The 25,707-nt window shown below is 42.5% G+C and overlaps 1 protein-coding gene across 3 annotated transcripts in view; it reads right to left on the bottom strand.

The window, feature by feature from the left end:
- ERBIN (erbb2 interacting protein) overlaps positions 1-25,707 on the bottom strand; it is a 347,855-nt gene that overhangs the window by 187,097 nt on the left and 135,051 nt on the right. For 2 of the 3 annotated variants that reach the window (XM_077462647.1, XM_077462650.1), the window contains exon 3: positions 10,585-10,638. The exons of the other annotated variant lie outside the window; for it this stretch is intronic. The gene's annotated coding sequence lies outside the window, so the exon portion shown is untranslated. The remainder of the gene's footprint in view (positions 1-10,584; positions 10,639-25,707) is intronic. 3 annotated transcript variants of the gene reach the window in all.

Genomic DNA, 25,707 nt, shown 5'->3' with positions numbered 1-25,707 from the left:
CACACAAAAGTATTGGGACACCTGCTTTTTACACGCACATGCACTTTAATGGCATCTTCATTTATTGAGTTACAGGCCAGTTCAATATTGAACCCTATGGACTAAGACTGGGATCCCATTAAAGTTAATTTCATGCGTGTAAAGGCAAACATCCCAGTACTTTTGGTAATTCAATATATATATATATATATATATATATATATATATATATATATATATATATATATATATATATATATATATATATATATATATATATATATATATATATACACACACACACATCTATACATATATATATATATCTCTATATCTATATCTCTTGATTTTGGTCTCATCTGACCACAACACTTTCACCCAGTTATCCTCTGGATCATTAGGATGTTCATTAGCAAACTTCAGACGGGTCTGCACATGTGCTTTCTTGAGCAGGGGAACCTTGCGGGCGCTACAGAATTTCATTCCTTTAGGAAGTAGTGTGTTACCAATTGTTTTCTTGGTGACTATGGTCCCAGCTGCCTTGAGATTATTGACACGGATCCCCCCCCCCACCACCCATGTAGTTCTGGGCTGATTCCTCACTGTTCTTATGATCATTGAAATTCCACAAGGTGAGATGTTGCATGGAGCCCCAGACAGAGAGACTGACAATTATTCTGTGTTTCTTCCATTTGCAAATAATCGCACCAACTGTTGTCATCCTCTCACCAAGCTGCTTGGCGATGGTCTTTTAGTCCATTCCAGACTTGTGTAGGTCTACAATCTTGTCCCCGACATCTTTGGACAGCTCTTTGGTCTTGGCCATAGTGGAAAGATTGGAATCTGATTGATTGCTTCTGTGGACAGGTGTCTTTTATACAGGTAACAAGCTGAGAATAGGAGCACTCCCTTTAAGAGAGAGTGCTCCTGATCTCAGCTCCTCACCTGCATAGGAGACACCTGGGAGCCAGAAATCTTGCTGAACTGATAAGGGATCAAATAATTATTCACTCATTAAAATGCAGGTCAATTTATAACTTTTTCTGGATATTTTTCTTGTTATTCTGTCTCTCACTGTTAAAATAAAACTACCATTACAATTATAGACTGATCATTTCTTTGTCAGTGGGCAAATGTATAAAATTAGAAGGGGGATCAAATACTCCCCCCCCCCACTATACTATACATATATATATATATAATGTATTTTCATCGTTTGAGTATAGGATCTCATTCAATAAAATTTCTTTATAAATTACTCCTTGTTCAGTATAGCGCTTCATTGTTACGGAATATAAAGGTAACATTTTCCTCATTATTGAAGAAATTGATAGCTAGAATAGATGAACAGGGAAGGACTCTCCACTGCAAGGTCAAGTGTGCGGACAAGGATCGGTGACTAACATAGGAAGAGCATCTGTATTGGACTATTTAAGTGATTCAGTGCTGTGTAATAAGCCAAAGGTGATGGGAGCTGCAGAGAGCAGTCAATCCTCTATCTTTCTTCCACAGATAAAGAAACTTGCAGAAGGTGTTTTGTAATGCATCACATTCCTCCTTGACACACACAGATTATATGAGCTTGCAAATATTCAGAGGTCATGTGCCAGAAAAAATCCCCAGAAAAAGTCGCCCCTTTTAGCTTCATTACCAACATACTTGAGTGCACTAAAAAATATTTACCGCCTGCTGTGATGCAAGTGGATATTGTGCTCCATTGATAAGAATTCTTAGCAGAGCTTACATCTTGAAAAAAGCCAGACTTTAGTTCAGTATATTTATTGACATAGATGGCGGAGATAGCCTTCTGTAAATTTTGTACTTCAAGAACAAAGGGAAAAAAGGAAAAACAGTTGCAGCCAAGCACACTTGTGTTATAACAGAAAGGAAACATTGAAGATGGCTGAAATCAAGACATGGGAGCATTCAGACCCCTTCTGATGAGCTCTCTTCAACTGACATGAACGTCCTTTACTCATTACTCATCCCCCCCATTACTAAGTATTGTAGCTTCACAGCTGGATTCTTACCGTGCATGTGCGAGCTGTACTGTGCTTTTTGAATGGTCCCACAAACTTCTGAGACCTGTGACGTGTTCCAGAAATCTGCGGGTGACAAGAGGGGGGCCGAACGTCCACTCGGATCGCTTAGGGAGTGGGTACCAATCAAATCTAAGTACCCACTGTGCCCCAAAAATGACATGTCAAATGTGGTGGTGGTGGTGGTGGTGGGGAGGGGATGAGGAGGACTTAAGACAAAACATACCCTTTTGGGTGAAGTTCCACTTTAGGCCGGGTTCACACCGCTGCGATGCGGGAACGCTGCGAATCCGCAGCGTTTTCCCGCATCGCATTACTCCCGCCGGCAGTTCACACTGCCCTATGCGGACGGCTGGGAGTGTCAATATGTTAATGACACCCCCAGATCCGTCCGCATATCGCAGTGCGATCTGCCGACTCGCACAGGAATCGGATCGCATGGTGTGAACCCCCATGCGATCCGATTCTGTTGCGGACCAAAAAAAGGGTCCCGTGCGAGTTTGCTGCGGGAGCGATGCGAATTCAGCCATACTATCTGTATGGCTGAACTCGCATCGCTACGGAGATCGGATGTGATTTGCGGTGCGAATCACATCCGGATCTCCCCCCGCAGCAGTGTGAACCCAGCCTTAAAGTGTAAAGCCGGGCCACAAAAAGTTTGAAATTCAGCCAGTTCAGCAGTGACCAGCCAGACTGTGATTTGTGTGTGGCCATCTGCATTCCACAGAAGTCAGTCAATAGACTGCCGTCTGTCGAAGGGACAAGATGGAAAACGTTTGACAATCAGCAGCGTCGGTAGTCGCTGATCAGCGTATTCAGAGGAGAGTCCTGCTGTCAGAATACAATGTGCCACTGGGGTGAATTCCTCTTTAAACCTTGTTTGTGTGGATGGCAGAACCTGTTCATTTTTTATTGTTTCAAACTAACTATGGCGCGCTTAATAGTGCCTTTGCTTTCTATTTGTGACACTAAATGGGACAGATCTATACTGAAAATGTAGACTTGGTATAGAAGTACCAGTTTTTCCAACCCTGACTTGCAATAAGGCAAGATCTAGTAGGCAATTCAATTACAGTATCTGACAAAAGTGAGTAAACCCTCACATTTTTGCAAATATTTTTTCATGTGACAACTCTGAAGAAATGACACTTTGCTACCATGTGCTAGATGGTGTCAAGCATGTGTGGCGGCAACCAGGTGAGGATTACAGAGACATAATAAAAATAATGGTAATGAATTGCTATACCAAGCTCAACACCAATAAATTCATACATTCTATACAGTGCCTTGAAAAAGTATTCATACCCCTTGACATTTTCCACATTTTGTCATGTTACAACCAAAAACGTAAATGTATTTTATCGGGATTTTATGTGATAGACCAATACAAAGTGGCACATTATTGTGAAGTGGAAGGAAAATGATTAATGGTTTTCAACATTTTTAAAAAATAAATGTGGAAAGTGTGTTGTGCATTTGTATTCAGCACCCGAGTCAATACTTTGTAGAACCACCTTTGGCTACAATTACAGCTGCAAGTCTTTTTGGGTATGTCTCTACCAACTTTGCACATCTAGGAGGGTGAAATTTCTGCCCATTCTTCTTTGCAAAATAGCTCAAGATCTGTCAGATTGGATGGAGAGCATCTGAACAGCATTTTTCAAATCTTTCCACAGATTTTCAATTGGATTTAGGTCTGGACTTTGGGCCATTCTAACACATGAATATGCTTCGATCTAAACCATTCCATTGTAGCTCGGGCTGTATGTTTAGGGTTGTCATGCTGGAAGGTGAACCTCCGCCCCAATCTCAAGTCTTTTGCAGACTTGAACAGGTTTTCTTCTAAGATTGCCCTGTTTTTGGCTCAATCCTTCTTCCCATCAACTCAGACCAGCTTTCCTGTCCCTGCTGAAGAAAAGCATCCCCACAACATGATGCTGCCCCGCTATGTTTCACAGTGGGTATGGTGTGTTCAGGGTGATGTTCAGTGTTGGTTTTCTGCCACACATAGTGTTTTTGCTTTTAGGCCACAAAGTTAAATTTGGGTCTCATCTTTCACATGATTGCTGTGTCCCCCACATGGCTTCTCACAAACTGCAAACTGGACTTTTTATGGCTTTCTTTCCACCATGGCTTTCCTCTTGCCACTCTTCCATAAAGGCCAGATTTGTGGAGTGGACGACTAATAGTTGTCCCGTGGACAGATTCTCCCACCTAAGCTGTGGATCTTTGCGGCTCCTCCAGAGTTACCATGGCCCTCTTGGCTGCTTCCCGAATTAATGCTCTCCTTGCCCAGCCTGTCAGTTTAGGTGAATGGCCATGTCTTTGTAGGTTTGCAGTTGTGCCATACTCTTTCCATTTTCAAATTATGGATTGAACAGTGCTCTGTGAGATGTTTAAAGCTTGGGATAGTTATTTTATAACCTAACCCTGCTTTAAACTTCTCCACAACTTTATCCCTAACCTGTCTGGTGTGTTCCTTGGTCTTCATAATGCTGTTTGTTCACTAAATTTCTCAAACAAACCCCTGAGGGCTTTACAGAACAGCTGTATTTATACTGGGATTAAATTACACACAGTGGTAAATGGTTCCACCAGCTTTTAGTTAGGGGTATCAGAGTAAAGGGGGCTGAATACAAATGCACACTACACTTTTCAGATATTTATTTTTAAATCATTTTAAAAATCATTTATCATTTTCCTTTCACTTCACAATTTTGTGCCACTTTGTGTTGGTCTATCACATTAAATCCCAATAAAATACATTTACGTTTTTGGTTGCAACATGACAAAATGTGGAAAATTTCAAGGGGTAAGAATACTTTTTCAAAGCACTGTATACTGTATGTGAGCAGCCTGAAAAGTGTTACCTGATTGTCTCATTAAAGGATAGGTTCACTGTAATGAAAAAAATTCTAAATGCACATATTTTGGCAGTAGACAACAAAAGTGCATTTATTTGGTCTACAGGAGCCTGTAAAGCATTGCACCTAGTAAATCAAGTAAATTGCGGGCACAATGTGGGCTTATGCAGAATGAATGTCATGGCTATGTAGGCACAAAATGCTAGCTCTCCACTACATACAGTACATCTGCAGAAACGGTATCAACTTTCATTATCGCCCACAGAGAATAGCTGACAATTCATGCCACCAACAGGAAAGACAAATTTATTTATGTAACAAACCATCAAAAGCAACCAGTGCGAGTCAAACCTACAATGAAAAGGTGAAAGCTTGAGTTAACTGGTTTTTACAAATTGCCTAAAACAGTTTTGATAAAGGCCCATTGACACTTGTTGGTAAAGGCTCCTTTTACATTAGCGTGTCTCCAAAGCTGCGCAATTTGCAGCGTGACTTTGGAATGCGACTTGACATTCTGATCTGGCTTGACATTCTCCGGACCAAAGTGGCATCAAAAGTCGGACAAAAGTAGTGCAGGAACCTTTTCTGAAGTTGCAGCGACTTCTATAGTGTCAGTAGGACTATTTCTCATTGAAATACATTAAATTTCACACGTCCTGCGACTTGGGGGTGTCACACATCTAATCCCAAGTTAAGCAAACCTGGCTTTCCAGCGTATTCTATGGCTCAGAGACATGGCTAATGGGGGGAGTCGGGGGTCCAACAAAGCTTCCTCTGATTGACTGAGGCAGGGGGTTAATATTAAGAACTCCATCTCAGCCAATCAGAGGAAGCCTTGTAATCATTGATAAAAGAAAAGGCTTTCTGTGAATGGCCGATTAGCGATTGGCCAGACTTGATTTTGTTGCCACAGCAGATGGGAAGCACCACTGCCAGAACACAGCTCTGTACACTGTACAACATAGCTGATGCTACACACAGTTGGTACATCACTGATAGCAAGTGTATCTGTTCATAGAGGAAATTGTTAATTTGGACCAGCTTGACCCAAATGAACTATTTAAAGTCACTGTAAAAATGAAGTTAGGTTTTAACCCCTCCACTAGGCTATATGGATAGTGGGACCTGCTCTTCAACCTGCATCCAGACTACAGGATTGGCCATCAGGGGATAGACTGCAGAGCCATGGGACCATGTGGACATCAGGTACAAGAGGGGGGCCCAGAGCATTGCCGACTACTTCTAGCTTGGTTAGGACAAAGTAGGGGAGATTGATGGCCATCAGGAGGTCATCTGCAGCATTTGTGTGGTGAGAGGCCTTGTCCACCCTTTTTTGTTTCATATGTTTGCTGTTACAGGGATTTGCTGCCACCAGCAGAGTTTTGCCTACGCTAGGCTTTATATGACATACTCCTGACCCTTGTAATATTTATGCTATAATGTACAAATGCTGGTTGCTCAGTAGTCAATGTTAATGAAGTTCTTCTTCAAGGTAGGCTGTGTATAGGAAAGCATATGCAATGGGAAGATTTTACAAACAAATATGCTGAAGTCTGTTAGACTGGTTGTAGCACAGTAATTAAAGCATATTTTTGGGGTACAAGGGCTGTGATATATGCTATTGTATACACAGTGAGTAGGGTTTTAAGCTCAATTTTTCCACACCTACAATTTCTTACCATGTAACCAACCCCCCCACCCCCCCAGGAAAAAAAAAAAAGATCTACATCCCTGATATGGCTGTCTCTGTATTTCAGGCTAGCTTGGTCAATTAATGGCTCATTCATCGCCAGTGACACGCACACTGGAATAGAGATGGAAATCGCTGATTCTGGAGTTTCTAAAGTGGCAATCATGAGAGTCTTCAGAGCAGATCATAAACATTTCCTGAATTGATTGCAATGTTCTTTCTACTTTCCTTCCCCCCCCCCCCCTGAAAACTGGTCACATTTACCACCTTCTTTAGCAATAAATATAAATAAATACTGCGATGATACGACTACATACAATATAGCACAATCATTTGTCCATTTCAGAAATCATACTTTCCAGTCACAATCCTTTTATAATAGACCCAAGTGGTAACAATGTTATTTTTAACATCTAGGATACAAAGAATTCACATACTCACATATTTGTAACAATAAAAATGATGATTTAGGCCTCATGCACAGAACTGAACACCAGAACTCCTGGCAGGGGAAAAGCTGCATAAAAAAGCATCTAAAGCTGCGTATTGCATGCACATTTAGGTGTGTCAAGCATCTGAGCATTTTGGCATTCCATTGACCAGAATATCCATCTATTCTGGTCACTGCTGAAATGCACCTAAATGCGTCAAGTGCTTAGGTGCATTCATAGTTTTTCCTGCTCTTCGGCTCTTCTTCAAATATGCCTGTAAATACCTATGAGTGTATAAGCACATAAGCCAACATAGATGTGCTTTTAAAAGTTGAAAAAACAAACAGCCAAACGCCTGTATAAGTGCCATTGTTTATACCCAGTGCGCACAAGGCCTTATGCTGCTCATCTATTTGCCCTGAATAACACCCATCAATTCTCTTCTGACCCACTGCAAGTTTATTCATATAGTATTCTTTTTAAAGTGATTGCAAAGTCTTGTTTTTTTTTTCTATAAAAATAACAAACATGTTATACTTACCTCCTCTGTGCAGTGGTTTTTACACAGAGCAGCCCAGATCCTCCTCTTCTGTGCTTGGAGCTCGTCCCTCCTGAGTACCTCCACAGCAACCAGCTTACTATGGGGCACCTGGGGTGAGCCACAGCTCCCTTTGTCCATTCAGTCACGGAGCTGTGGTTCAGCCCCACCCCTTATCTGACTGACTTTGATTGACAGCAGTGGGAACCAATGGCACCACTGTGTCTCAGCCAATCAGGGGAGAGAGTCCCAGGTGACCAAGACAATCCTGGACATCGCTGGACAGAGATGGAGCTCCGGTAAGTATTAGAGGGGTGGGGGGGCTGCTGCACACAGAAGGCTTTTTATCTTAATGTATAGAATGCATTAAGATAAAAAAAACTTCTCACTTTACAACTCCTTTAAAGCGGTTCTTCACCCTAAAGGGGAAGTTCCGCTAATCTGATCCGGTGCCACAATCTTTCAGGGGGGAGGGGGGTTCAGTTACCTGGATAATCCAGGTATCTGCACCCACTTCCGGGCAGACCGCTGCAGACGCGCCCCCGCCCTCCCCCGTTGTGTTCTGGGAAACACACAGTTCCCAGGACACAGCGGGGGACCAGAAGAGGCGCGCAGCGCGACTCGCCCATGCGCAGTAGGGAACCAGGCAGTGAAGCTGCCATGCTTCACTTCCCAATTCCCTGACAGAGGATGGCGGCGGTGGCAGCAGCGAGACGATTGCTTGTCATCTGCCGCCGACATAACTGGACCCTGGGACAGGTAAGTGTGATTTTATTAAAAGTCAGCAGCTGCAATATTAGTAGCTGCTGGCTTTTAATATTTTTTTTTTTTTTAGGTGCAGAACCACTTTAAGCTTTCTTTCCTTTATTTTCACCCGGTGTTTCTGCCAATAAGACTAGCCATACAGAAAACAATTTTCTTGTACAAAACCATAAAATATGGGTTCAAAGCTAAACACTTTCAGTTTGTATGCAATCAGGCAGGTGTTTGCCCTACATAGTTATAAAGTATATTTAAAGGAAACTGAATAAGAAAATTGTATAATGTATGGCCAGCAAAATTATAATATTTTTCAAAAGAACAAGCTGTCATGCAGATGTTATCAGTTACATTTCTGAGACAAACCATTTACCATCGGGGATGCTTACAATGATCAGCTTTTAATTATGCAAAACCTTTATCTCAAAAGTAAACAAAATGTTTGCTGTAACTACTATTAAAGTGTTAGTTGGAGTTCAGCTTCAACGTATTAGTGTATCTAAATTTGCTAGTGTATCTAACACTCCCCTCCCCCTTGCTGACAATGTTGCTGTCCAATGGCGACCTCTGTGCTCCTTCATCCACAGGCGACCGGACTGGAAGTGGGAGCAGGTACCTGTCAAAATAGAGTATCCCCTCCTCCCCCAAAAGCTCAGGAGGCCTTAAAGCGCAACTTCCCTTTTTTGGGTGGAGCTCCACTTCAAGCATTCCCCACTACTTAAAGAGGAAGTAAACTTCCTCTACTGACTTTTACCTATAGGTAAGTCTATAATAAGGCTTACCTATAGGTATTGTAAAAATGGTGCATGTTTAGGAGATATTTGCATTACATGCAGCCAGTGACATCACTGGAGCATGCGGTCTTGAAGGAACGGCCATCCCTGCCATTCCTTCCAAGCCCTGTGCCATGCTCATCGGCTCCCACGCGCAGAAGGAACATTATCGTGACTCCGGCTGGTCAAAGCTGGAGCCCACGAACCCAGAAGCAAGATGGGCGAAGATGGAAGCGGCTGCAGTGCTGACATTGCAGCGTTGAAACAGCTTTGTTTCAAGGTAAGTTTCACATAATATGCTAGTATGTGATGCATACTAGCACATTATGTCTTTACCTTGCAGAGAAAAAATCCAGCGGTATGCAACCCCTTTAAAGTGGAACTTTAGTTAGAAGTTTAGGTAGTACTAGAAGACTTCAGGCTGGCCTCTTCTGCAGGTATATCTATGTAAAACATTAAAAATGTGCCTATACTGTTTAAAATCAAGTAATATACTGTCTCACCCTGCTCTGCACGTGCTCAGTTGCTCTTTATTTTTAGGCACTGTGCCGAATTTATAAAGGCCAATCTGCTCACAGCCTAAATATTTACTGCTGCTCAGGGGCTCTGAGCTTTAGTAAAATGGCAGGCTCCAGCAAGAAAAAAAACAGAGCAATGCTGGAATTTACAATTACAATTTACAGCACATACTAATTTTGGTGGCATAACTTATTAATGTGGAATGTATGTTCCTTACTAAAGAACATTATCTTGTATCCAGTTGTTATGGGTAAAGTTCCACTTTAATATGCAGGAGATGTCGGCACAAACATTTACAGTGGTTCCAATCATCACTGTTGACTACAGGGTCCCTCAGCGCAGCTTCCCAAAATTGCCTGTCGGGGAAAGTACGCACTATGTATTAGATTGCCAGCAGCTGTCCATCAATTAGCTTGGAGGAAGAAGGAGAGGGGAGCTGCTTGCTGCTGAGCTGTGTATTTGTATTGACACACACAGCATATAGCACAATGCGTCTCTATAGTTAGGATCACGCATGCAATGGTGACCCCATAGGACCCTGCAAGGGAAAGGAGCCACCCTAAAATCACTGAAGGGACCAGTTGCATCAGGAGGGAAGAAGAACTTTTGATCATCAAAAGGCAGCATGTATGGCAAGTCTACACCTTAGAGGGTTTAGAGGGCTTTAATAACCCTTTAAGAAAGGTACCTGCAGGTCCTGATCACAAGATGAAATCCTTTAAAAATATGTAAGGCTTAAAAAAAAAAAAAAAAAAAGGGAGGACAGAGCAACCATAGAAGAAGTCATCATGCCATCCTCTCGCACACAGGCACAGCACTGTATATTTGGCAGAATAAAGGGAGGACTGGTGACTGCAGGCTTTGGCTGTGCTCCCTGATGGAACATATTGAACAGTTCCAGCTTCCATGTTGTGCGAGTTCGTCTGAGCACAATATTGCACATAACAAAGCAGAGCCAGACAAAAAGCAGAATATGTTAACCACTCACTTACCTCACAGTTTTTTGCTCCCTGCTGTTTCCTCCCTGAGCTTGCAAAGCCAACATTCTGCAGAGACAAGGAAAGACAGTTGTGCGTTATTGTGAGCATCTGCCGCCAGCTTCGTCCTGCTAAGACAAGAACCGCCTGAGTGTTCAGCAGTGAAGGACGACAACAATGAGCGCAGCTGAGCTGCCTTACAACTTCCGTTTCAGAGTTAAAGGTGCAGTTTTGCAGCTACAGTAACTTTTCATGACCTGGCAGAGGAACACTCGATGGCTTGTAATGGTTCGGAGAGAACATTTTACACATCCACACACTTCTAATATGCTTCTAAATATCAGACCATGGTATACACATCAGACTTCATTTTACACACATTAAAGATGAGGTCAGCCCACCCCTGCAAAAATTAAAAGTCAGCAGCTACAAATATTGCAACTGCTGGCTTTTAGTAATAGGACACTCACCTGTCCTGGAGTCCAGCGATGTTGGCACTGCAGCTGATGTTTCCATCACCTGTTGGGTACTGTCGCCGTCATTGCGGATAAGGGAACCCGGTAGTGTAGCCTTGTGGCTTCATGTCGGGAACCCTAATGCGCATGTGCAAAGCTATGTTTCTCTCTCTTGCTGGCCCAGCGAGGGAGCCTCGCGTTTTAGTCAATATCCATGGCTGTGGGTCCCGGAAGTGGGAACAGGATATCCTGTTCCCCCCTCCCACCCAAAAGGTGCCAATTGAGGGGGTAGGAATGAGGGTTGTACTGCGTACACAAAACCGGACTTTCAGGCAGACTAGGTCCGACGGTCTTCCCAACGGACTTTTGGCGGAGTTCTGATGGACTTTCCGAATGAACGGACTTGGCCACACACGAAAGTCCGTTCATTTTAAATGCGATGGTGTAAACAGGACCAAACAAGGAGGTTCAATAGCCGGTAGCCAATAGCTGCCCTTGCGTCATATTTGGTCCATCGGACCAGCACAAAGACGAACTGCGTCCATCAGATAGATTTGAAACTTGTTCTATTTCTAGGTCCGGATTATTATTATTATTTTTTTAAACGACCAGACTATCCCACAAACGATGGTATTGTCCGACGGACTGATCCCATCTGACCTAGTCTGCCGGAAAGTCTGGTCGTGTGTACGTGGCATAAGTTTCACTTTTGGGTGGAACTTTGCTTTAAAACAACAACCTGTTTGAAACTAATTGGGGATGATTTACTAAAACTGGCAAGTGCAAAATCTGGTGCAGCTGTGCATGATAGCCAATCAGCTTCTAACTTCAGCTTGTTAAATGAAGCTTTGACAATTATCCTTCATTAGCCCCAAAGCTGCATTTCAGTCCGACTTCGGGGTGACTTGAAAGACATCTTTGCGGGTTCATGCATAGATCGCTATTGAAATCATCCCCGAAGTTGCCAAAAGTAGTGCAGAAACTACTTTTGGAAATCAGTGTGGCACCACAAAGTCAGTGTCACATCGATTGGGACGCTCCTATTGCCGGCAATAGGCTCCGATTTGACTAATGAGATTTGACCTGTTAAATTGCGTCAATGTGAATGGCGACTAAAACCTGAAAGTTAATTGGCTACCAAGCACAGCTGAACCAGATTCTGCACGCTCTATTTTTTGTAAATCAACCTCACTGTGTGAACAAGTGATAATTGTTAAGGCATCTGTAAAAGTTGCTTTACCTAACTGTAACCATCTCTAAATTATTACAGAATATAGAGCTGCATTATTAATCGTTAAACAAAAAAAAAAACACAATCTCGATTCAACCCCCTCATGATCTTAATCGGGCATTTCCACGATTCTATGCAATCTGCTCAGAGCTGTCAAAAAACGAACAAAAAAAAAGCCGGCAAATGTTTATCAACACTGGTCAGCGCTAAGAGCCCTTTTACACTGCTAGCATGGCCATGTTAGCAATAAAGCGCTGCTAAAACTAGCGGTGGTTTACTGGCGCTGTGTGGGCGGAAGCGGGGCACTTTTAATCCCAAAGGAGGAAGGGGTTAAAAGCAACTGCAAAGCGCCGCTGCAGAAGAGCTTTGCAGGTGCTTTGGCAGCCCTACCCATTGATTTCACTTGCAGGGGTGGTGTATACATCGCTCCCGCACCGCCCCAAGACACTGCTTGCAGGACTTTTTTTTTTTTTTCGTTTTTTTGTTAGAGAATTACTTATAATACCCGAAGACACACACACACATATACATTATATATATATATATATATATATATATATATATATATATATATATATATATATATATATACACACACACACACACACACATATATATTTTTAGCAGAGACCCTAGAAAATAAATAGAATGGAGGTCATTGCAATATTTTATATCACACTGTATTTGCGCAGCAGTCTTTCAAACGTAATTTTTTGGGAAAAAATACACCAAGCTCCATTTCATGCCGAATAAACAAATTAATGTATATTAAATAAAAAACTACCTTTAGGTATATTTTTATCCCAAAAGCATTTTATTAAAATACACTTGAAAAAAAAAAAAAAAATCTGATTGAAATAAAAAACTTTTTTTTTTTTTTTTTTTTAAACAGATTTTTATCCACCCTGCTGTTGTACACTTGCGGAGATTTTCCTTCACTTCCTGTCCAGAAGATGCAAAATGAAATTAAGAAAGTGCTTAGACAGACCCTATATCATTTATAAATGTATTAAAAAGTGTCCCAATACTGAACTTTGGGGTACACCACTAACAACCCTAGACCATTCAGAAGCATGAATCATGAACCACTAACTACTTCTCTGAACACGGTTTCTAGAAATCCCATAGACAAGTAAGTTGGAACATTCTTGACAAGGCACAGTGGACACTTGGAGAGCCTGCATAATGGACCCATGGATGTAATGAAAGGTATAAGCCGGAGGTCTATAATGGTGATGTTACCTTAGAAGATTTACTCCCGATACGGTCATATAATAACTCCGCAGTGTGTTTATCAGTGGTCATGCTCTTTGGCAGATTCAGTTTGGTTGATGTGGGATACAGTCCTCTGGATACACCGAATCCTTTGTAAGGGGCACTGAAGAGCCTAGATGATCTCTGGACTTTGGGTTTTCCTGAACCTAATAAATGTGCAATAAACGGCATGTAGAGGCCAGTGGCCTGACTTCACTGGAAGGTAAAGACGCACTTTTCATACTGTCCATTAGCAGAGGAGAGATCTGTAAACACTTCTTGCTCTTCACAATGGTTACCCTCTTCCTGTACTCACAAACACAAAGCTTTCAGCTCTCCATTTCACACACTAGATATGAATTCTCAATTCTGCTTTTTAGACCAGGAAATGACAGAAAAAGTGAACCTAACATTCAGATAGTGACACAGATCTCATATTCAGCCCTGATTCACATTGCAGCAATTTGACATGTCAAATCGGCAGCTTTTGCCGGTAATGGCACCGTCTGAATCGGTGTAACGTTGCATCGTTTCTGTACTACTTTTGGCGACTTCGGGGTGCAATTTTAATAGACATCCATACAAAAGCCCACACAGAGGTCTCTGCAATCACCCCTGAAGTCGGGACTGACATGTGGGAATGAAATCCCGCTGTCAGTGTGAACCTAGCCTTAAAGTCCACTCCAGAGAGGAGAAAAAACAATAGTGGGGACCCACATGCACTGCAAGTGTTAAATGATTGATAAAGCGGATCGTCACTGCACCCGAGCGCTACAAACCCATTGCCATTTAATTCATTTTTAATATTCAAAGCAAACTCCCCCATCCATCCATTTCTCCATGCTTTTTTGTGTTGAAAAATCAGTTGTGGCCATCCTGAGTAAGGGCAAATGATTCACGTAGCATTTACTTCATGGAATCCATCTGCCCTTAGTTCAGGTATGCAGGCAGGAGAGTGTCCTTAGCTGAGAAACCCCTCCTGAAGATGCCTGGGATGTATGACATCATTTGCCTATGCCAGAAAACAGAAATTGACTGATGTAAAAAATAATAATAATTTTAAAAAAAAGTTTAAAACAAGTACATTTAATATAATTTTCTATCTATTTACTAATACTAGCAGTATGAGGATTCAAAATAACCATTTTTGATTAGGAGAGTGAAATCCCCGCTTGCCAACCCTCCGCAGTATACTGTGGCAGGTCGGCTAGTACAGGCGCAGTCACCTACCTGTACATTGCGCCTTCCGGGTCCACACGTGTGCTGTCATTCGCTGCAGCACAAGACGATCAACGGATCCCAGCCCATGATTTATGACAGGGACCTGCTGATTGGCTGAACAAATGACAGAACAAGTGTGCGGGTAGACACAGCACTCTACAGACAGCAGCCATGTGCCGGCACATCGCTTAGAAATATTAAGAAAGTGGTGATCAAATACCTCCAAAAATAAAACTCTACATGTGTGAAAAAAAAATATACATTTCTATTGGGTACAGTATTGCATTAGCATGCAATAACCTGTTAAAGTAGTGCAGTGCTGAATAGCAACAAATGGCCTGGTCATGAAGGGGGTAAAATCTTACGGCGCTCAAGTGGTTAAAGCTGAACTCCAGGAATTCACCTACTTTGAAATATGTGCTGGATTAGGAGTTAGAGGAGTTGTAAAGTCTCAAATGTTTTTCACCTTAATGTATTATATGCCTTACAGTGAAAAACCTTTTGTGGTGACGCTTCCCCCCCAGAGCCCCCCTTTTACTACCTGAACCCGATCTTTCCAGCGTCAAGCACAAGCCCAGCAGCTCCAGCCACCGTCTCAGGTCCTCAATGAACAAACCAAACTGATAGCAGCAGGAGCCATTGACTCCCGCTGCTGCCAATCAAATCCAATGACACTGAGAGACGGGCCAGGCCCTGCTGTCTGTGTCAATGGATGCAGCAGCAGGACTCGGGAGCACACTCGCACGAGTGCCCCCATGGAATGCAGCTCTCCGTGGGGGCACACGATGCAGAGGAGGAGCCAGGCACGCTGCCGGGTGACCCGAGAAAAGGAGGATCGGGGGCCCACTTTGTGCAAAACCCTTGCACAAAGCAGGTAAGTAGAACATGTATGTTTGTTTTTTGTTTTTTTTTTAGAACAAACCATTACAATCACTTTAAGGCCAACGAGGTACATGCCACCTTGTGGACTTAGCTCTTTATTTTACAGTTTACAACTTTTCTGAGTGTTGGGAGCATAGCTATCGATATGCTTCTAGCGCTGCCATGCTGGAGATGGAAGGCTGCAGTGGGGCTTTAAGGGAATAATAAGCAACAACATTTTCACTCTTCCAATCAACATTGTTTGTAGTCCTCATGCTGCTAACATTAGTAAATAGATAGGAAAATAGATCATATTTAGGCCCCTTTCACATGGACGATCAGTTCAGGTCCGCCTGTCAAGTTTTTCAGGCGGACCTGAACGGATGCTCCATGGACCTCTATGCAGTGTGCAGAGACGGACCCCTCATCTTCCTGCTCAGCGGAGATCGCTCCGGCAATCCCCACTGAGCAAGCGGATATCCACGGGGGGCGGATCAGCACTGATCCGCCCCGTGTGAAAGGACCCTTACTCGTATTCATTTTTTTCAACATTTCTTCAGTTATTTCTTGGTTTCACGCATAGGCAAATAAGATCATATACCCCAGGATTCTTCAGGAGGGGAGAAGAGGAGGAGGGGGTCTTCTCAGCCAAACACACCTTCCTGCCTGCATGCCTGAGCTAAAGGAAGATGGATGCGAGGAAGTAAATTACTCAAGATGGCCATGGTCAGAAATGCTACGGGGGTGTTTTTAAAACGGATTTCTCAACAAAATAAAGCATGGAGACATGGATGGATGGGGGAGTTTATTTTGAACAATAAAAAATAATTCAAAAGATGTATGTAAGCATAGGACACGCCCCCTGTCACATCCTCTTAAAGGTTAATTAAATGCACAAGGACTTTTTTTTACCACTACTATTCCTTTATAGTGGCTTTTAAAATGTAGGTTTAGCACTGGGAAACACTTTTTAAAGATAAAAAGTGCATTTTATATACAACTATATGGATCAGACCAAAATAAGGGACAAATGAGGAGGAAAGAGGGACAGAGGGACATTGCTCTAAATCAGGGACAGTTGGGAGCTATGGCCTCTGGTAATTGCCAATGACAGTCTCAAAAAAACTAAACATTAAAAATTAGTACTACAGGTACTGCATCAAGTAAACATTTCATTCACGATACTGAAAAGACATCCACACACACAGGAACCAGCACATAAAATGTAATATGGTAGATACGTTTAGAGAAACATTGGCCAACTATACTCAAGAGACAAAAGGTGGTTGGTAAAACTTTACCCATAACGTGATAAAAATAATGTTCTTTAGCAAGAAATCTCCATTCTACATTAATAATGATGCCACCAAAATTAGTGTGTGCTATAAATTGCCTCCAGCATTCCTCCTGCTTTTTCTTGCTGGAGGCTGCCATTTTTATGAAGCCCAGAGCCTCTGAACAGCAGTAAATCTTTAGGCTGTCACCAGAACAGACTCTAGTGATTTTCACCATGCCAACTGAAGTGCAACTGAGCATGTGCAAAGCAGAGTGAGACAGTGTTTTACTGGAATTCTAAACCGCCCAGGCACTTATTTTTTAGGTTTTACATAGCTATACAGTCCCCGGGTTACAAACAAGATAGGTTCTGCAGGTTTGTTCTTACATTGAATTTGTATGCAAGTCAGAACAGGTACTTTTTTTTTTTTTTTTTTTTTTTTTTTTTTAAGTGTAGCTCCAGCCCAAAAAAAATAAAAGTTTCCTTTTTTTGGATAGCATAGGAACGGGTTAACACCCCTGTAACATTTGTTTTGTTGTCTGTGCCCCTCTTTTTAGATTTCACCTCACTTTCTGTCCCAATGACAATTGGATCTTGAAAATGTTGGGTTGTTGTAGAAACAAGGATTGATGATAAAGCTTCAGTGGAGACATTTTGTATCCCATGACAACTCTTACAGGAGTGAATTTCCCTTCCTAGGGGTAGATTCTGTCTCACTTCCTGTTGTCTCCCTATGTTTGAAAGTAGGAGTCACTTGTAAGGTGAATGTTTAATTTTCTGACTAAAGGCGAAGTTTCGCTTTTTACAGCGGGTAACTGATTTAGACAGGTACCTGTTCCCACCTCCGTTCCAGTCGCCTTAGGCGATCAGAAGGGGAAATTCTCCCTCCCCCCCCCCCCCTCCATATGACAGGTCCCAGAGGACTTCGGGGACAGTCACAGAGCGCAGCACGGCGCGGCTCTTGCATGCACAGTGGGCAACCAGCTGTGAAGCTGTAAGCTGTCATAGCCTGGTGCCCATAGTAAAGATGCCAGCACCGCCAAGGGAGGACACAAGGTGAAAACGGCTGGGATGAGCACACCGCAGGATCGTGGATCTGGACCAGTGGTTCGTGTGGCATTTAGCTTCTTGGACATTCCTCATGGCTGCTTCCTCCACGCTTGCACCATCTACCTTTTGCATTATACGCTTTGTCAAGAAAAGGCTGCTCAAAACTGTATGTATAGACAATATTTTTCTTTAGCTTTGGATAAAGTATGAGAGAGTAAACCACTGGCCAAATAATTTTTTACTGTCTATGTACCATTAAGTAGAATTCCCTGAACTCCCTGTACTGCATTCACACCTGAGCAAAGCGACTTTCTGGCATTTTTATTTGAGCATTTTTGCAAGTATAGAGCATTTAAGAAGTATAAGACTTCAACAAAATGGTTGCCATCTGCACATAGACACCCACTCACTGTTGCATAAATGTAATGAGATGGGTAAAAGATGGCTTTAGCTCCTGTTCTCCACCTGCAGAGAACTCCTCAGATGTGTTTCGCCCCAAAAAAGGGTGGAGAACAGGAGCTGAAGCCAAATGTAACCCATCTCATTACATTTATGCAACAGGGGGGTCAGTGTCTGTGTACAGATGGCAACCATTTTGTTGAAGTCCACTGGAGTCCGTCTTGCACCAGTCTTTTCCCATGCAGATCCAGCTGACACAGATTATTAGAAGTATATTACATGCATTTTAAATGAATATTCAAGCTTGAGGTGCCTCTGTCTTAAGCAATGGAAAACACAAAATGTGAGACCAGGTAAGCTTAAAATTGCCTAAAATACAACAGACAGAAAGCCAGATTCAAGCATTGTCAGGCATTTTCATTGAAGTTTATGATACCAAAAATGCCACAATCTGCTTCAAAAAGCATCTCCTACAGCAGGGGTAGGGAACCTATGGCTCTCGAGCCAGCTGTGGCTCTTTTGATTGCTGCATCTGGCTCTCACCTCTCAATCCGCGGATTGCGTGGTGTGCCGATCCGTGGATTGAGCCCATAGGAAAGGCTGCAGCTTTGGCCTAGCTCCGGAGCTGCGGCCATCTTGGTACACCTGGCGGCAGCCTAGGTGAGCAGCGCGCTGACGTCATCATCATCCGCCGCAACTGCTCGTGGATCTGCCTGTGTAGTGGTAAGCAAGCAGACCATTGTAGGGGAGATGTGGATATTACAGTGGGGGAGATGACGTGGATATTACAGTTATAATTGAAATTAGTCGATTAAAAAAAAAAAAGTTTTAAATATATTGTATGGCTCTCGCGGAATTACATTTTAAAATATGTGGCGTTCATGGCTCTCTCAGCCAAAAAGGTTCCCTACCCCTGTCCTACAGCTTTTGAAATCCATCGGATTTTGGATTTGAAGCATTTTGGACCTTCGAGCTACAAAACGCTAATGTGTGAATGGGGCCTTACGTCAGAAGAAATCTAAGAATTGAGGGAAGTGAGGAGAATTCCAAATTTTCAAATGTTGTAACCAAAACGTGTAAATGTTGAAAAAAATACCCTCATCCCTTGTTCTGCTGACAACTTTAACATTTTTGATGTCCCTTCACTTTCTTTCTGGGTGACAATAGTCAATAAAAATGCGGAGCTAACAAACAGGGACACAGACAGAAATAAAACTTTTGCAGAGTGACTAACCCTATTCATTCCCAAAGATCAATAGATCTTTGCATGAGCGTTAATAAATGGAATCAATGCCTCCGTTTACTTTTCCTTTAAACTGTGGTAATTTTAAACCAGCTATTAACAGAAATGGCTTTAAGTGTTTTTTCCCACTGGCGCTCCCCCTCGAGATGTACATCATAGTTCAAGTCATCCCATCACAGTAAGCAGAAACAGCAGCAGTAACATTGCTCTACTATCCTTTCTGCTGGATTTCATTTTAAAAAAAGATTTTTTTTTTGTTTTAAGAAAATAATACAAACCAATATTATGAAACTTTAAAAAGTATGACACAAAATGAAGGCTCGATAATCGTAGGTTACGCAAACTATATATACTAGACCAGTGGTCTGCAAACTGCAGCTTGGGAGTCGGATGAGGCCCTTTGCTTGCCTTTGTCCCACCCTTGGGGCACTATTCCTTCCACTGACCCCATGGATGGGGCACTATTCCTCCCACCGACACCAAGGATGGGGCACTATTCCTCCCACGACACCATGGATGGGGCACTATTCCTCCCACCGACACCAAGGATGGGGCACTATTCCTTCCACTGACTCCATGGATGGGGCACTATTCCTCCCACCGACACCAAGGATGGGGCACTATTCCTCCCACGACACCATGGATGGGGCACTATTCCTCCCACCGACACCATGGATGGGGCACTATTCCTCCCACCGACACCATGGATGGGGCACTATTCCTCCCACGACACCAAGGATGGGGCACTATTCCTCCCACGACACCATGGATGGGGCACTATTCCTCCCACCGACACCATGGATGGGGCACTATTCCTCCCACCGACACCATGGATGGGGCACTATTCCTCCCACCGACACCATGGATGGGGCACTATTCCTCCCACCGACACCAAGGATGGGGCACTATTCCTCCCACCGACACCATGGATGGGGCACTATTCCTCCCACCGACACCATGGATGGGACACTATTCCTCCCACCGACACCATGGATGGGACACTATTCCTCCCACCGACACCATGGATGGGACACTATTCCTCCCACCGACACCATGGATGGGACACTATTCCTCCCACCGACACCATGGATGGGACACTATTCCTCCCACCGACACCATGGATGGGACACTATTCCTCCCACCGACACCATGGATGGGACACTATTCCTCCCACCGACACCATGGATGGGACACTATTCCTCCTACCGACACCATGGATGGGACACTATTCCTCCCACCGACACCATGGATGGGACACTATTCCTCCCACCGACACCATGGATGGGACACTATTCCTCCCACCGACACCATGGATGGGACACTATTCCTCCCACCGACACCATGGATGGGACACTATTCCTCCCACCGACACCATGGTTGGGACACTATTCCTCCCACCGACACCAAGGATGGGGAACTATTCCTCCCACTGACACCAAGGATGGGACACTATTCCTCCCACTGACACCAAGGATGGGGTCTTGTTTACTCCCATTGGCACAGGGGTAATTTCTACTCCCACTGGCCAAGCGCTCCAGCCCACCAAAGCCTGAAAGACAGTAAACTGGCCCTTTGTTTAAAATGTTTGCAGACCCCTGTACTAGACAATGAACCCAATAAGTGTGATGGAGGTATGAGGCTATGTTGCTAGGTGGCATTGTACTGCAGAGGGTGATTTTACTTTTGCACAGTTTGTTGCATTTCAGGTACCAGGTGAAATGATTTACTTTGTGTTGCAAAAAACAATATTGAAAGCTACTAAACTGAATATTTCAATCTTGGGCGGGCACTTGGGGGTGGGAACCTCCACTTTTTGGTGCACATAGTACAAAATCCATAGGGGATTCGTTTTCTCAAGGCCATAGCAGGTTTATAGTACAAGGAGGTCTAGCAAAAATCTCTTAGCTGAAGTTCCAAAAAGCTATAAGAATCTGGTATGCTTCATCAAAAAAGGTTCTTCATCTCCTCAGTCTCAGTATATCTCAACAAGTAAAGTAAGTTTTCCATCCACTCATGGTTTCTATGTACTCACAGCTAATCTTCTAAATACGTTATGCATGCACACATACTGCTAAATCCACCCTTTAATCTGAAGGGCAGAAAATGAATGGGATAAAAGCAATACACAAATATATGAGCAGTCAGATGGTTACGATTGCCTGCAGTGGTTTTATAGAGCAGATTTGGCTGTAATAGCATTGTTGGCCCGGTTGATTAGAAGGATTCAGTTAGGTCTTATATTCTTGGGTTGTACATGCTTGATGTTTACACCGCATCTCAGGCAGCTCATTACAGCCAGGAAGGAAGGAAGGAAGCAATGCTATAGGCAGCACATTGCATGAAGCCTTTCTGAAATTACCTCGTTTGCTTATAACATCCCTCTACATCATTAAACACTATAGAGAGGGAAGATGAGAACCGTTCAGGGCCATTTCATTTTGTGGACAACATAGAAAACCATTATTAACTAAATCACTAGTAGAGATGCAACTTGCAAGTCCATTTAAAGTGGTTGCAAACCCAAGAAAAAATAAACACCTGCAAGACAAAGGCATAATGAGCTAGTAGGCATAGCATACTAACTCATTGTGTATTACTTACCGGAGATTGAAGCCCCGGCAGCCGTCCTTGTACACCGATCTGACGGCTGACATTGCTCCCGGAGTTACTTCCGGGTACCGCGGGCCCCAGCGCTGTGATTGGCCAGAGCCGCGATGTCATCACTCCCACGCGTGCGCTGCCAGTAACAGCACACTCACTGAAGCAACGGCACATACATGTCATTTGCTTCAGTGCGCATGTGCCGACGTCGGCACATGCAAATGTTTAGGATATATCCAGGCTAGCTAGAGGTAAGCCTTATTATAGGCTTACCTGTAGCAAAAAGTGCATTGTAAGGGTTTACAATCACTTTAAAAAGGCAAACCATTCACATTATCCATCTCAATCTCATTTTACCACCATGCAAGAAAGTCATAGGTGTAATCAGTCACCATTATACAACTACTGTTCTTCAGCACCTACACAAACACTCCAGTCACACAAATACTGTAGCAACAGACACGGCTGTGCAAAGAAAAAATTCTTGAATTACAACATGACCCTCTATCACAGTAGCTAAAGAAACAGCACAAGGCGTGCCAGTCATGAGATGGAGGTTAGAGGATCCAACTACTGAAAGAAGTTTCTGCCAAACATGACTATTTAGTTATTTACTAGAGCTGCACGATTAATTAATAAAAGATGGTGATCTCGATTCGACCCCCCACACGATCTTAAAGCAGAATGTCACCCAAAAATTGAACTTTCGCTTAAAGTACTAGTGACCCCCAACATGCCACATTTTGCAAATCTTTTTTTTTGGGGGGGGGGGGAGCGGGTACCCAGTTTTGACAGGCACCCAGTTCAGACTTCCTCTCCTGGTGCTGCGCGGAAGTTCACCTCTCCCCCCTCCCTGCAATCTTCTGGGGACACGTCACAGGTCCCAGAAGATTGAGTGATTTCTGCTCCCTGGTTTGTGGAGCGTGAGCCACTTGAGACCCGCTCCTGCTGTGACTGGACACAGTGGGAGCCAATCAGCAGATCCGGCGGACCTGACGATCGTTCAGAGAGGCAGACCGCCATTCTGCAGAGGGGAAAAAGGAGATCTTGTGTTTCTGCTAAAGAAACACGGATCTCCGTTTTCCTTTAGTAAAAGCACATCCCCCCCAGTTAGAAAGCATCCCCTAAGGGCACATTTAACCTTTTGATTGCCCCTGGTAATCCCTTCCCTGCCAGTGTCATTAGTACAGTGACAGTGCATTTTTTTTAGCACTGATCACTGAATTGTGTCACTGGTCCCCAAAAAGTGTCACTTCGGGTCAGATTTGTCTGCCTCAATGTCGCAGTCCCGCTACAGAATGCTGATCACTGGAATTATTAGTAAAAAAAATAATAATATATATATATTTTTTCCAAATATAGTTTCAGCACATGAAGAGGTATCCCTATCCCCATGGCTTCTGATTTATGGAGGTTGATTTTTTTTATAAAAAGTCCCTAAATCTGTTTCATAGTTTGTAGACACTAACTTTTGCGCAAACCAAATCAATATATGCTTATTGGGATATGTTTTACCAAAAACATGTAGCAGAATACATATTGGCCTAAATTGATGAAGAAATTAAGATTTTTAATATTTATTGGATATGTTTTATAGCAGAAAGTAAAAAAGAAAAAAAGGGGGATATATATATTTTTTTTTCCGGTCTTTTTATTGTGCAAAAAAAAAAAAAAAAAAAAAAAAACACAGAGGTGATCAAATATCACCAAAAGAAAGCTCTACTTGTGGGGGAGAAAGTACTTATTTGGGTACAGTAACACAACTGTGCAATTGTCAGTTAAAGTAACGCAGTGCTGTATTGCAAAAAATGGCCCAGTCAGAAAGGGGGTAAAACCTTCTGGAGCTGAAGTGGTTAAAGCAACCTTTTAAAGTAAAAAAAAACAAAAAAAAAAACCCTAATTTACACTAACCAGCCTTATTACATCCATATTCTCCTCCATTTAAAATTAATTTACTATTCCGCTGATTTTATTTTATTTACTTCTATTTTATAAACTATTAATAATAAAAAACTTTTGTTTGCTTTGTTCATTAGCATTTTTACACATTTAACATATATTCACATGTTTTACATTGAAAAAAAAAGCACAAAAAAAAAAACAAAAAAAAAAAAAAGAGAAAAAGGTTTTTATTTGTAAAATAACTTTTCAATGCTTTGTACCATTGCTGATAGCTGAAGTGTAAACAGAAAAGTTGCGGTAGGTATTGGTAATTGGTATCAGCGAGTATTAAAAAAAGTCAAAAAAATAAAAAAAATATAAAAAAACTCTAACTTAATGGTAATTTTTATATTTCTTTACATATTAGTTTTCATTAAATTTCTTTACATTTGATTAAAGCAAAGAGTATTATGTCTTATTTTATTGCCATCTAGTTTGACAACCTAATGTTCAGGGGTTGTAAATAAAAATGGTTTTCTGAATCGTGATTTTCATTTTTAGCAAAACAATTGCGATTCTCATTTTATCCAGAATCGTCCAGCTCTACTGATTATACACTAAGCAGATACCTTTGGTGTCACTCTTCTCTTGGGGAAACCTCAGAGTACACCCCCCCCCCCCTTCTTATCAGACACCCAATGGAAAATGTTTGGGGCAATTTGTACATAGAGACACGGTCATTTCCTGATCTAATTTTTATCAGCCAAATTGGATGATGACCATCTACCTATATGTCAACTCAACATTTCATATTCCTGATACGTACCTGCTGTAACATGTACTGAAAAAGTATCTGGTCCTCTTCCAGTGCTTCCTGTGTGTGAAATTCCTGGTGATCCTACCAGTACCTCTGCTTTCCTATTAAAAACCTGACCACCGCTTAGACTGGAGTTAAATCATAACAATGTTGTTTTCTACTGCATTTTATTTCTGTTGGAATTTGCATTCTGTCTATACCTATTCAATATGTTTTTACCATTGGATGTTTTCATTGTGTGACAACATGCCCTACTACTGTATTCTGTTGCATACCTTGAAATAAAAAAAAAAAAAAAACTAACTACACTAGGCAGGAGAGCACAACATGGTCAGTTCTGTAGCTGTGCTGGAAATTCAGCCTGCTCTTCTCCAATGATCACACTTGTACTGACACCCCCCGCACAGCCATTCACTTGGAAGGTCAGTGTACTGCTGTTTTGCCTGCCCTAGCTCGTATGCAGCTGAAAACGGATTATGTAAACACAAATAAAAGGAAGGAAAGGTGTTAATGTTTTCTTTTACACGTAAAAATGATTTGGCTAAATGAGTTGTTTTACAAAACAAGGGTTTACATATACTTTGAAGTAGAACGTTAGTCAGATTTTGAAGCTGACATCCCAGCACGACTCGCATACAAATTCTTTAACAAAGGTCAATGCAAGTCACCCCAAGGTGCACCAAAGTAGTGCAAGAACATTTTTTTAAGTCGGAGCAACTCAAGTCACTCCTATCAGAACGTTCCATTGCACTTAATGGGGCGTGACTTGTGCTCTCAAATTCAGAGTGCATATTGCACCAGTGTGAATCAGGCCCAAGGGTTTTAGGGAAAAGGCTTACAGAAAAGATG

The sequence above is a fragment of the Lithobates pipiens genome, unplaced genomic scaffold (assembly GCF_037356315.1).
Source record: "Lithobates pipiens isolate NorthernLeopardFrog02 unplaced genomic scaffold, aLitPip1_a1.2 Scaffold_3, whole genome shotgun sequence".
NCBI lineage: Eukaryota > Metazoa > Chordata > Amphibia > Anura > Ranidae > Lithobates > Lithobates pipiens.
This window is presented reverse-complemented; position numbering and strand designations above follow the sequence as displayed.